The sequence below is a fragment of the Oxyura jamaicensis genome, chromosome 3 (assembly GCF_011077185.1).
Source record: "Oxyura jamaicensis isolate SHBP4307 breed ruddy duck chromosome 3, BPBGC_Ojam_1.0, whole genome shotgun sequence".
NCBI lineage: Eukaryota > Metazoa > Chordata > Aves > Anseriformes > Anatidae > Oxyura > Oxyura jamaicensis.
The window spans coordinates 4,960,959-4,973,259 of record NC_048895.1 but is presented as its reverse complement, the minus strand read 5'-3'; positions in this window follow the sequence as shown (position 1 = coordinate 4,973,259).

Sequence of the window (12,301 nt, the reverse complement as noted above, 5' to 3'; positions counted from 1 at the left end):
TTTTTTTTTTTTTTTTTTTTTTTTTTTTTTTTTTTTTTTTTTTTTTTCTTTTTTTTTCCAAGAACAGTGTCAAGGCATTGCTTTCAGCTTGGCCCCGTGACTTCCCCAGGTGTCGCGCTCCTCGCCCCGAGGGCACTCCCCGACCTCCCGGCGGCGTTCCCCGGGGACTGCCAGGCCCTGTCTATCAGTGCCGCAGATCTTCACATTGAACGTGGTGGCTAAACGAAATAGCGATACGCATTTTAATGGGACAATTACCCTCTGAAGGTTTGCATGTGATTCTTATTTTCGATGTTATATAAAAGCTAAGGGTGGGATTTTCAAAACCACTCAGTGCTGGCCTAATTCCGCTCCCATTGAAGTCAGTGGGGCTTTCTTACCCTTGACTGTAATAGGAGCAGAGTTAAGCCAGCGCTGAGTGCTTATGAAAACCACATCCTAAATATGCTCCCAGACCTCACCCATATTTCTGCTTTCATGGCATGAAATTTGTTTTCATCATATTACATGTGCTGGAATGCTGATGTCTAAGGGAAGCTACTAGGGATTGAGTTCGATATTAAATCTGACCGGGCTTGGCTTTGTGGGTCACAGCTAAAGTGTTCCTGTAAGTACAGCGTAGAGGCTCATCACACAAATAACGCCAGTGGTGTCAGGACAAGTCAGAGCTGGTCACGCCACAACTTGTCCCAGGTGCTGAGGGTTTAGGAAAGGCACGGGAAGCACCTTGTTCTCCAGGCAGACACCTCCTGCAAGGACCAGACTCTGCCACGGGCCATCTCGGTACCCATGTCCTTGCTCCCGGAGGCAGCAGGGAAAAGGAGTCTGCTGGGAGCGTTTCTGGCTGGACTGCACCCAGAGTGGTCCTGCTCATGGAAGTCAGTGTCCCAGAATGACTTGCTTCAGCAAAAGTGGAAGGGAGTCTTGGGCCGTGGGTGACTGGAGCTCTGTTGGCTCGGGGAAGGACCAGCCTTCGGCGTATAGTGCTGGGAAGCAACTGCTGCGGGAATTTTTAGGGAATCGGACTTTCTGCAGAATAGAGTTTGGACAGAAAGTGTCTGTTTAACTCAGAAATGTCAGCTCCTCACAGAGAATTGCCAGATTGCTGATTTGGAGAACTTGGTCTTTTTTTTTTTTCTTTTTTTTTCTTTTTTTTCTTTTTTTTTTCCTTTTTGGTGTTTTTTGTGTGTTTTTTGTGTGTTTGTGTTTTTTTTTTTTTTCTCTTCTTTTTTTGTATGTGTATTTGATCTGTGAGAGAAGGCAGTTACTATAAAAATGTTACTTTGATTCTCAGATTCTTGATAAAAGGTTGACATTTTCTGAAGGAAGAAAAATGGTCCCCCAGCCTTACCCCTTAAAGTCACTGTAGCACATTGCCTGTCAAGCAGGCTGGCAAAATCCTGTATTTTGTACTCAAGTTAATTTGGAAGTGACCTTTTAGGGGGGGACAAGGAGGCTGTGCCAGGGGGTTGGCTGTGCTCAGCAGCACTATGGGATGTGACGGATCCCACCCCGGTGACCTCCATCATTTCAGGATTTTGTCGGGATCCTGGTGGAGACTGAAATGACACCACCAGTGAAAATCCAGCTTAGGGAAAAGCTCCCACCCCAGCCTCCATAACCCAGGGACGAAACCAGCTGGGAAGAGCTGCAATCTCTTTCGCTGTGGCCAGGAAAGTCATTTTGTGTTCCCTGCGCAAGCTGGACTGAACTTGGCCCATGGATGATTGTTGCTGTCGATCCAAATCTCCCAAAAGGCTGGTGTATTTTCTTGCTAATAAATGTCCCACAAATGTTTTGAATTTCTGCACTCATTAGGGCTTAGGGAGGCGATTTGTCAGGACCAAAGACGTCTTCTACCATAAACCAGCAGCTGTCTGCAAAGGGTGAGGAGACGTTTGTTGCCGTGAGCTGAGTCTGCTGTCAGCAACCAGGCCCCTGACCAGCCCTAGTAAATGTTTTATTGATTTAATATTAAATTAACTGCCCGGGCATAAGGAGTGCATTATTTTTAATGGCATTCTGATATTAGGGACTGCAGTTTGCTAGAATGCACCTGTAAAATTAGTATCCCCTAGTATTCTGCAGGAGCCATAAAACGCAGTGCTCTTTGTGCGCAGCGCTCTGAAGCTCGCCATGGGTAACGTGACACAGCGCTCACTTGCAGCCTCTCTGGTGGCTGCACCGATCTCTGCTAGGAGAGGAAGAGGATTTGGGTCATCTTGGAAGGCTTATTCCAAGTTCATCTCTACTTTGCTCCGAAAAGGATAAATGGAGCCTCTGAAGCCTGGGTCCTGATCCCAGAGCATCTTGTCTGACCAGGCATGGAACCACACGGCAGTTCCTATACAGGGCGCCCAAAACAGCAAGGCACCTTCTGGAGGTCAGTGTTGGCGCCAGTGATCTTCCCCGTTTTTTTCTAGTTAATGCAAGAAAGGGAAAATTTACAATAAAAAAATATCACTTCTTCAGCCCCAGATGAACCACTCTGTAATGTGGCTGTCTTTTAGGGAAAGAGAAGGAAGCATAAGAATGAAAATATTTCCTGATTTCAGAATTCATGCTGGGTTTTGTTGTTGTTGTTCTTTGTTTGTTTATTTGTTTTTACTGGATTATGAATTTAGCAGAAGAAAAAATTGACTCATCACAAACTGTGTTTTGTTTAACAGTAACAACAAAATTCAAATGGTATCACCCCGCCGTAGTTCCTATCATTCGTTACTTCTGGAAATTAGGGCATCAAGAAAGAAAATCTATCACTGGGAGCAGAGGGGATAGTTTTTGCGTAAGTTCTGCTCTCTAGTGCAACAGTTGCTTTTGTTTTCTGCTGAGTACTGCAGCCTGTTTCCATGTGATAACCTCTTGTTTTTATCAAGTTCTGCTATTCAAGTACGAAGCGAGTTTTTCTTATGTCAATAACATGCACCTTGCTGCTCTACAATTACTGTTGGTTTTGCTTAAAATTACTATGATTGCTCTTTTGCTATGGCAACCTTTCTCTTTTTGCTAAAATGCGTACCTAGTAAATGTTGCATTTGGTTTTATGAAGGTTGTAAAAATGTCACATTTGAGCTGTTTATATTTTTTAACTCCCTCAGAAATGCTTAATTACAAAGTCAAATCTTCCTAAATGGCATTCAGATGGGGATTCCAGGGAATCCCAAGATTTCTGAGGAGTTGCTTTGCATTGATTTCACAGCAATGAATCGCGAAGCTGAAACAAAAATGGATACAAGACAGAGCAGCAAGCATAAAGCCATCATCTTAGTTCTTGTAAGTACTCAGTTATAAAAATGAAAACACTAAATTAAAAGTGTGTAATCTTAGGGAATAAGGAAGGATACCAAATTCCGTATGTTTTATCAGTAAATTAAAGACTGAAGAGCTAAGGGGCTTTTCCTATGACTGAGTGATTGAATTAATTTCAAGCAGCAAATCCAAGTAGCACAGCAATCTCAGGGGGTGGGTCATGATGAAAATGGACACAATGGCAAAATCTGATGCAAGGCCTTTTTCAACCACTTCCTTACAAGATAGGTCTTTGTAAATCTTGTTCGCAAAGGCACAAATGATCTCTCTTCTGCTTGCTTTCTTAGGCATACCAGTGAATGAAAATCACGTGTTAATATTCCTCAGGGAAATGTTGACAAGAAATGTTTATTTTTGTAGTGGTTTTCCACAGGAAATACAGGTTTCCTTTTTTTTTAAAAAAAAAGGGGGGGGGTGGTAGGAGAAGAAAATTGAAAATTTCGCTGAACTTTTTCCTCAGAGTTTTGGGGACCAAAAATCAAATAGATCTTCTTTTCTAGAGAAGAATATGGAAGATGAGACAGAAAGCTGAATCATATTTTAAAAGGCGTCAATTGTTGTCTGTAGAGATTGTTGTTCCAACAGATGTAGTTTCTGTAGGAAGTCTCAGAAGAAGAAAGTTCACAAGCTCTCTCTGTGAGAGATCCTTTTTGTTGTCATAGTTGTTATCAAATTAATACAAAATCTACCCAGCATCTCTCCATGGCTCACACCCATGTGGATGCGCCAAGAGCACAGGGAAAACCATATAAAGTGGCTCTGCATTAAGGCTCCTGTCGACTTCAGAACTAGATAGAATCATAGAACCATTTACTTTGGAAAAGACCCTCCAGATCACCAAGTCCAGCCATCAGCCTAACACCGCCAAATCCATGAAGCCAGCCTCTTAATTTTTTCTATCATGATATCAACATTGTTCTTCCCACTCTTCTGCCACTTTCCCTCACAATGTATAGTAATTTGTCATGATGACACTAATTTGCCACCTTTCATTTAAAATTCAGAGGTGAACACTTCGCAAGAGGGCCCGCATTTTGCATTTTGGGCCATTTCCATGGACTTAGCAAAGATGGGGCAGCTTAGCACTTGTTTCAGGAGCTAGTTGTGTGAGTATCCTGCCCATTTTGTGCTGGCTCTCAGCTCAGCTTTGAGACCGAGGATTAGAAAATTGTACCAAAAGGTGTGTGACTGCTGGATGATCACTTTTGAGTTGACAAACGCAGATAATTCATTGCCCGGGCAACTTGAGTTGACAGAGTCAAACCATACTTTTTTCAAAGGATGTGGTGGATTTAGTTATTCCTGTTTCTGTATTTGATTTACTACCACATGATTTCATTAAATAAGAACTTAACATGGGGATTTCTGCCAAGCAACTTTAGGCAAGGCCCATATTCCACAAATCCCTAAATTTGAGGGTGGTGGGTGGGGGAATCATCATATTTTTCTAGCAGATGTCTGTGCTGCTTGTGGACTAGAATTCGGGGTGGTTTGTTATTATTGTTGTTGCTTTAAAACCCTTGTAAAATGATGTTTATTTTCCCCCCATTACATAATGAACTTGATTTTTTCCATCCAGTAAAAATGATGATAACTTTAATAACTATTAATTCTCTTAATTAATTGCAACATTGGAGGGAATAAAATAGAAACCTTCAAACAGGCTTGAGCTGGTTTCAAATTCAGAGCTGTCTCTTGCCCTCACCAAGTATAAGGCCGCACAGCTCATGTTTGCTGGCTTTTCTAAGTAGATAAAAGTGTGTAAGAAAATTCCTACCTTAATGGCTGGATAGAAAATCCATGCCCTGGTAGCTCAACTGTCCAGGTCATGTTAAATTGTTGTGGAAAATGAGAGAATGCAAAGAAGAAAATGCCAAAGAAAATGCAGTGAGAGAAGAAAAATTCATGCAAGTTGGCCAAGAAGTCAGTTACACTTTTTGGCCCAGGTTCTGGTGCGGTGTAAATCGTTACCGTTCAGCTTTGGTGCAGCCGTTCTTCTTTGCAGTTTTCAGTTTGACCTGTTTCAACTTTTAGCAAAGGTGGTAACAGCCAAAATTGCACACAGCCACAAAGCAGTTTAGCTCACTTTTGCATGCTGATCTTTACCCTCAACTGTTGTTTGGAGGACTTGCCCAGTCCTCAGCATTCGGGTGAATATGATGCAAAGTGAGATCTTCGGAACAATATGCCTCTGCTGAAGGTCTGGTGTGGGAGACAGACTGGAGATGATCCATTGGTCTCAATTTCTGAGCTAGGTACCCACCCCTCTGTTTGACAAGGATTTCTAAATGACACCTAGCAAGGAGAAGTTAGAGGCATTTATGTGATCTCTGTCCACTGCCACCTTCAGTAGACTCTGGTTGTTGCTCTGAAATGCTCCAGATACATTTCTGGGAGCTGTTCTCTGGAGCCCATGCCAAGTGTAGCTCATCTGAACCCAGGGGTCCAAGTCAACGTGCACAGCCCTCAGGCAGAGCAGGCTGGGAAGGCCACCTGCTAACTGTTAGCTTCAATACTTTTTTGTTCTTTATTCCTCTGTCCTTCTTGGTCATTTCAGGTCTCGGCTTCAGGTGACAAATGGCACCATCAACCATCCAGCACCACATGTTGCTGCTCGCCTTCGAAACCCCTGAAGTGTTCTGGTCATTGCCCCAAGAAATTGTGTTTACATCATCTCCAGGAGACATCCGGAGCTAAAAAATGTCTAGAACAGCTTAATGCTTTTGGCTTATTGTTTGAATATTTAAAGACATTGCATCTGGAAAGTATTCCATTAATTTGTGGCTAGCACCCATATATCAAATCCATGAGCTTCCAAGTAAACAGCTGTCACTGGAGCTGCCATGGAGGGAAATTGGCACCGCTAGCTTGTGGTGAGCAGAGAGGGAACATGCTGGTACCGACTAATCCAAGGAGGAAACATTAACCCAGATGTGTAGAGGACAATGAATGAATTGTTCCATAGAGCTCCTCAACTTTTCAGCTGCATTAATATGAGACACAATTAAGGCCTCAGACTGTTCTATTCACTCACAAATGTACACAGAAGCATGCATATCATCATAGCCAGGAAGAGGGGGTTGCATACTGTAACTATATGCCATAAAACAGCCTTCAAGTCATGCCTAGCTCTGGATTTCTTAGTGCATCAAGAATTGCCTTGTCTAGCTTCCCTCCAGCCATAGGAAAGGGCCATTCCAGTACTGCCACCAGCAGCAGTTGTGACCTTGCCATAAGTTGGCCATACCAAGCCTCAGGAAGTTATTCAGTCTAAAATTAACTCCACAAATGGAATACAAGATGCATCTTCAGCTAGTGCCACTTCCTGAAGCAGCTTCCTCTGTGCCCGTGCACACAAGTGGATGGTGTGTGCAAGGAAGAGAGGAGACTGTCCGTGTTGGTGGCAACCTGTCTTTAGCCTGGTTCAGCCACATAGGTGTCTTGTGGTGGGTACTCAGCCTGAAAAACTGAGGAACCAAAACTATCCATGCCCTCCCCACAAAAGACACAGTAGGCTCAGCACCCAACCAGGCCCTGGTGTCGTGGGGAGGTGTGCGGGGTGTTCGACACAAAATTTGAGCTGCTTGGCAGTGCTGTGTCCCGAGTGGCTCAGCTGGAACTGTGCTCAGCTCAGAGCAGTGCAAGAATTGCTACCTGAAGCCGGTTGAAATGCCGAGCCAAGGACTCGGCTTCAGTTTTCAAATGCTGCCATTACTGGCAGAGCTGTTGTTGTGCAGCCTAAGGCAGGGGGGTGAGGGCCGGTTATTTTCGGTTATGTGTTTGATCAGTGCATTTTCCATGTGGTGCTCAAGTAAATGAACTAATTAATTAAGAGGAATTGTACACATGAAAGAGGGGCAGCGGTGATATTGCTGCTTACATTTTCTAAGTAATGTTCATCATCTAAGGGATGTTAGAGAAGTATTGAGAAACACCACATCAAGATCAGCCTCTCTGGTGGTAGGTGCTGGGGGGCATCTGGGGAGCTTACAGCTGCAGTGGTGGAAGGGCAGCAAGGAGGAGGGCTTCCCTTGTGCTCTCCAGAAGGGAGGATCTGAGGCCAAGGGACCCGAGGTGGGGCCCCAGAGGAGGTGGCCACATCAATCCCAGGGGAAGTGTGGATGACCTGGGATGCAGGGAAGAAAAGGAAGGGAAAACCTTTCCAACTTCTGCCCAGCAGATGCTCTGGCATCTACTCTGGATGCTCTGGCTCTCCACGGGACTTGGGATCTACCTTGTGTTTACTAACCAACCCAAAGTGGGTTTGAACTGGTGACCTGAAGGTGAAGGGCTCTGCATCTTATTAGAATTACTGTGAGCTGCTGAACGAGTCCCCCATGGCAGTTAATATTTGATTATGGTTCTAGAAAATGTTCAGCTTTTACAATTAGTGTCAAAGCAGTGGTAAGCCCCTCTTTGATTCCTGGGTGTAGGCTCGTGCTTTTCTTAACCTCACACGTATGCTGGCATATTTACAGTAAGTGCTCAGGGGGTTGGGTTTTTTTATTATTTTTTTATATATTTTTTTGAATTAAAAATGAAAGTTCCCCAGGGAAATTATGCAATGGGAAATAGCTACTTCAATAAACTTGACTCACACATTTTATTGATTATGGTAAATTTAATTATTCCATTTAAACCTTGCTTACACAAAAAAAATGTATCCTTCCTACATGTTTTTTCCCGATTTTGTATCCTTCTCTACAGACCAAACACATCCTATATATTATTCTAAACTTTTAGAGGAGAAACACTCAAAGCTAAGCTTCTCCCCAGTAATTATAAATTAAAATGAGAAAACAAGCATAAATGGTATTCAAAACATCCTCAGATGGAGCTTTGAATCATTAAACAGCAGTAATTATAGCTTTTAAATATTCTTTTCCCTCTGCCTTATATTCAGTGCACTATTTTTGCTAAAGGAGACAATGAGACAATTACTCAAGTGCAAAATATGTTTTTTAAAAAAACACAAAACAGGTTTTCTCCATCTCAGAACACCATTAGGTGATACCTTTCTTTTTCTTTATGCTCAGATAATACCCAGAGGCCTTGATCTTTTGGGGAAACCACTGCACTAGGGTCTTTAGAAGCAACAGTCGAAAGGGCAGCAAAAGAGCTGGTCCCTGGGTCATTCCTGGCTTTTAACCTTTTTTCTCTAAAACAAAATTGCAAAATTGCTACTGGGTATCTTTCTTTCCCTGTATTCCTGCCCCTGCTCCTGACCTACTGAACCACTTCCGTGCAGACAACCATCTTTTTTTTATTATTTATTTTTTTCCCGTCTTAAACTTAAGAATGGTCTCTCCTTCCTGAGGGAATTCAGCCATTCCTTCTGACTCTTCCCATGAACAGGAATCTATGGGACTGAGGGCAAAGCAGTCCACCACGGCTAGGAATTAGGCCACAGAAAGAGGAATTAGTTAGAGGTGAAGAATCAAATGTAGTTCACAAAGTTTTTGTACTGCCTCTTGCATGAGGGGACCATTCTGAGCCAGCCCATCCCAGCTGTGAGGCAAATCATGGTTTGTCGTCCTCCTTGATGCTGCACAATTCAATCTGGAGTGCACTATTTGGGATTCTGGCTAGCTTTGAAAACTTAATGGAGCTGGGATTTGCTCAAATCATTGTTGTTTCGAGACACGTCTTCCATCTGAGTGCTTTCTCAGGGCTGTCAGACCTGGGATTGTTGGAATCCCATGGCCAAACTCTCATCTGGTGAAATCTGAAAGGGAGCTGCTGTCTTCAAGGGAGCTGCACCTCTTTGGTCACTGAGGTGAGCCTGGGAGAAACCGGTGAGTTGCTCCAGTTTCTCTCCTGGCAGCACTTTTGGCTGCCACCGCTGTCAAGCACAGTGACCAGCCCAGCACCCTTCTGGAAGTCCCTTCTTGGCAAAAGATGCGCTGGGGAATACTCCACAAAGACCTCAATGCCATTTCTGTCCCTGGGTTTTCCACATTACAGCATAAGTGACTCAACATAGGGGATACTTGTCCCGTGGCTTGAAACAAAAATCTGGATGTTCTGTACCCTGGTGGGTTATAGATTTATTTGCTTTATTCAAAGAGTATAGCTGGAATTAAGTACTTACATATTTCTACATGACCTACCCTTAAAAATAACTACTATTTGATGTAAACTGGCGAGGTTCCTTTGAATTAAATGGATTCACTCCAGCTTGCACCAGATGAGGATTAGGCCCCAAGATTCATGCAAGCCTGGTTGTGATGACCTTGAAAAGAACTTAGATTAAAGATGAGTTTGGAAGCAAACCGATTCATAAGCCTGGCTGATTTAGTTTGTTTTTCTGGCAAGTCCTAGTTTTCTGAAAATATGACCTTGTTACAATATGTATTACACCAAATCCTTCACTTAATGAGCCCATTGCCACAGATGTCACTCTCCATGCCATAACTCCCAAAAACATTTCAATTTCCTTCCCCATAACTGTCACCACGCTTGCTCTGGCCGCCGCAGGGAGGAAACTTAGCCATGTAGCAGATCCCAGACTCGGCTCTTGGCCTAGATGACATGCAGAAGAGTTATTTTGCAGACGGACCAACCTAGGATACGTGTTCCCACTGGGATCAGTGCTCTGCTCTCCCCTCGTGGCCTCCTTAACAAGAACGTGAGAGCTCAGCCCAACAGCCAGCTCCTCAAATGGCAACAACAAAAGCCTCCTTGTCATTACCCAGACTGACTCAGAAAAGGGTAGAAAAGGGGATTTTTTGACCGAACTGTAGCTCACAGACCCGCAAGATACAGCTTGTCACCTAGCGCTGACAGCGATGCTCCGTGTGAAGTTATAAGGTCACCTACTTGTTTCCTGCCTCAGTTTCCGCAGTTGTGGGGATAGTAGTGTCTCCCTGTGGGCTGTGGGCTCCGTGAGGATTAGTAAACCAGGAGATATGGTGTAGCTCCTACGGTGTCGGTGGTGATAGAGAGAGACATACAAGCAATACTTCAGATGATGAACTAGCTAGAATCCCATGGCAAGAAAGAATTCTGACATCTTACTTAGGAGTTTAGGAATCACTCCAGAAAAAAAAAAAAAAAAAATGATAATCTTCCTTTTTCCCTCCTAAAAAGTGAGCCTAATGCTGTTGTCTCTCTTCCTGCTTTTCGCAGTCTTGCATAATGATTTACATGAGAACCTCGAAGTACAAGAGCCAAATGCTTCATGCTCAAAGTTTTGAAATGGAACAATTGCAGTGCTCTTGACATTTTCTTTTTCCTTTGAATGTTTTTCTTTCAAAGCGAAGTGTAGTCAAAAAGGGATCTACTGGTGGGACTGCATATTTCAAAGAAATAGATGTGTATTCCTTAGTACAAACCCTATATAACCACGTAGGTATATGGTTCTTTTATATGGCTCTTTTGAAGTTTTGCCAGCCATTTCTATTTACCCACTGCTTCAAAGAAAGCAGAGTAGAGTGCCTGTGGAATCCCTGCTCTCCCAACACACAGAAACCTCGAGGTTGAAAGGAAGTTGCAATATTATTTCTTCCCCTGCCTTTTATTATTATTATTATTGCTGTTATTACTATTACTAGTGGCAATAGCAAGTGCTGGCCCAGTGAGGTGCTGCATACCTTCAGCTCCCATGGGAGTCGCTGACAAGAACAAATACTGCCATAAGGGTCACTTGCCCGTGCTGTACGAGCAATATGGCTTGGCCAATTCTGCCCACCTTCCAGCTCCCCTCTGAGTGCAGGAGGAAGGTCAGAACTGCCAGAGAAGGAGACGTCTGTGAGGGAAAATGCTTCTCATGGGCCGGGGACCCAGGGATGCTTTGGGAGCAGGCTGAGGTAGAACCGTCTCCTGCAGTGCCTTACTCCTGGTTAGTGCTGGAGACACCAATGTGCCAGCCACCTGTCTCATTGCACAGTGGCATTTTCTCACATTCCTGTGAGAATAAATAGTTCCTCTCCCCTTCTCTATTGACAAAAATACCATGGTTTCACAGGGAAAAAAAGACTTGATTTTTCCTTCCTCTTCCTTTCCATCCCTTCCTCTTCCTTTAGCCTGTTTGATTCACTGTTTAGTTTTGTACCCTGTAAGATAGGGTACTTTTAAAGCTTTATTTGTTTCCCTTTTTTATTTATTTTTTCTGTTATTGGTTAGTTCAAGAAAAAAGTTTGAAGGCCTCATCTACTAAATGGCATGTGTGTACGGCTTTCCTCACTGTGCCATCCCTCCACAAGATTTCATCACGCTTGCCTAGAACCTAATCTGTAACACCCGCCACAGAGCTGGTCCCAAGGAGAAGAGGCAGTGGCTCACCACGTGACATCCTTTCTCTTAAGATCCCATTTCCTTCTGCGTGGCCCCACTTGCCGGGCCGGCAGGGTGGCTTTCCCCACTGCGCCGCGCTGGTTGGATGTCATCGCTGTAGTGCCACTGAGCAACATGTGGCAAGCAGCTTTATCACCACGGGCAGCCAGCAAGCTGGGATGGATGAATGGGAAGCAGCTTCCAGCAGGGATGCTCCTCCATATTTTAAATTAGTCTTTCTTGGAGAATTGGGAAAGAAGATAGTGTGTTTTTTTTTGTTGTTTTGTTGTTGTTGTTGTTTGTTTGTTTGTTTGTTTTGTTTTGTTCTGTTTTTTTCCCTCTGTGTGATTCATTGTAACTGGAGCTATCTCACGGCACAGAGTGGCACCAGATAGCTGGTGTGAAAGGTTGTTCTCAGGGATATTAATTTCTTAATTATTGAAAAGGCCAAAGATAGCTTCAGAGTCCAGCATCTTTGGGCAGCTGATCTGAAGAAAACCTGGAGAGGATAACCCCATATCCTGAGAGCCCTCACCCAGCCTCATTTGACCACATCACAGCTGAGTTTGTGGTTGGCCAGAAACCCCATCTGAGCTCAGGCATGCCTTCAGACAAGTGCTCTACTCATGCTCTATCTATCCTACATGCTCTTTTTCTGATCACCTCCCAGACCTTGCTACGTTTATCCTCTTAGCACCTCTGTAATTATCTCTCTTGT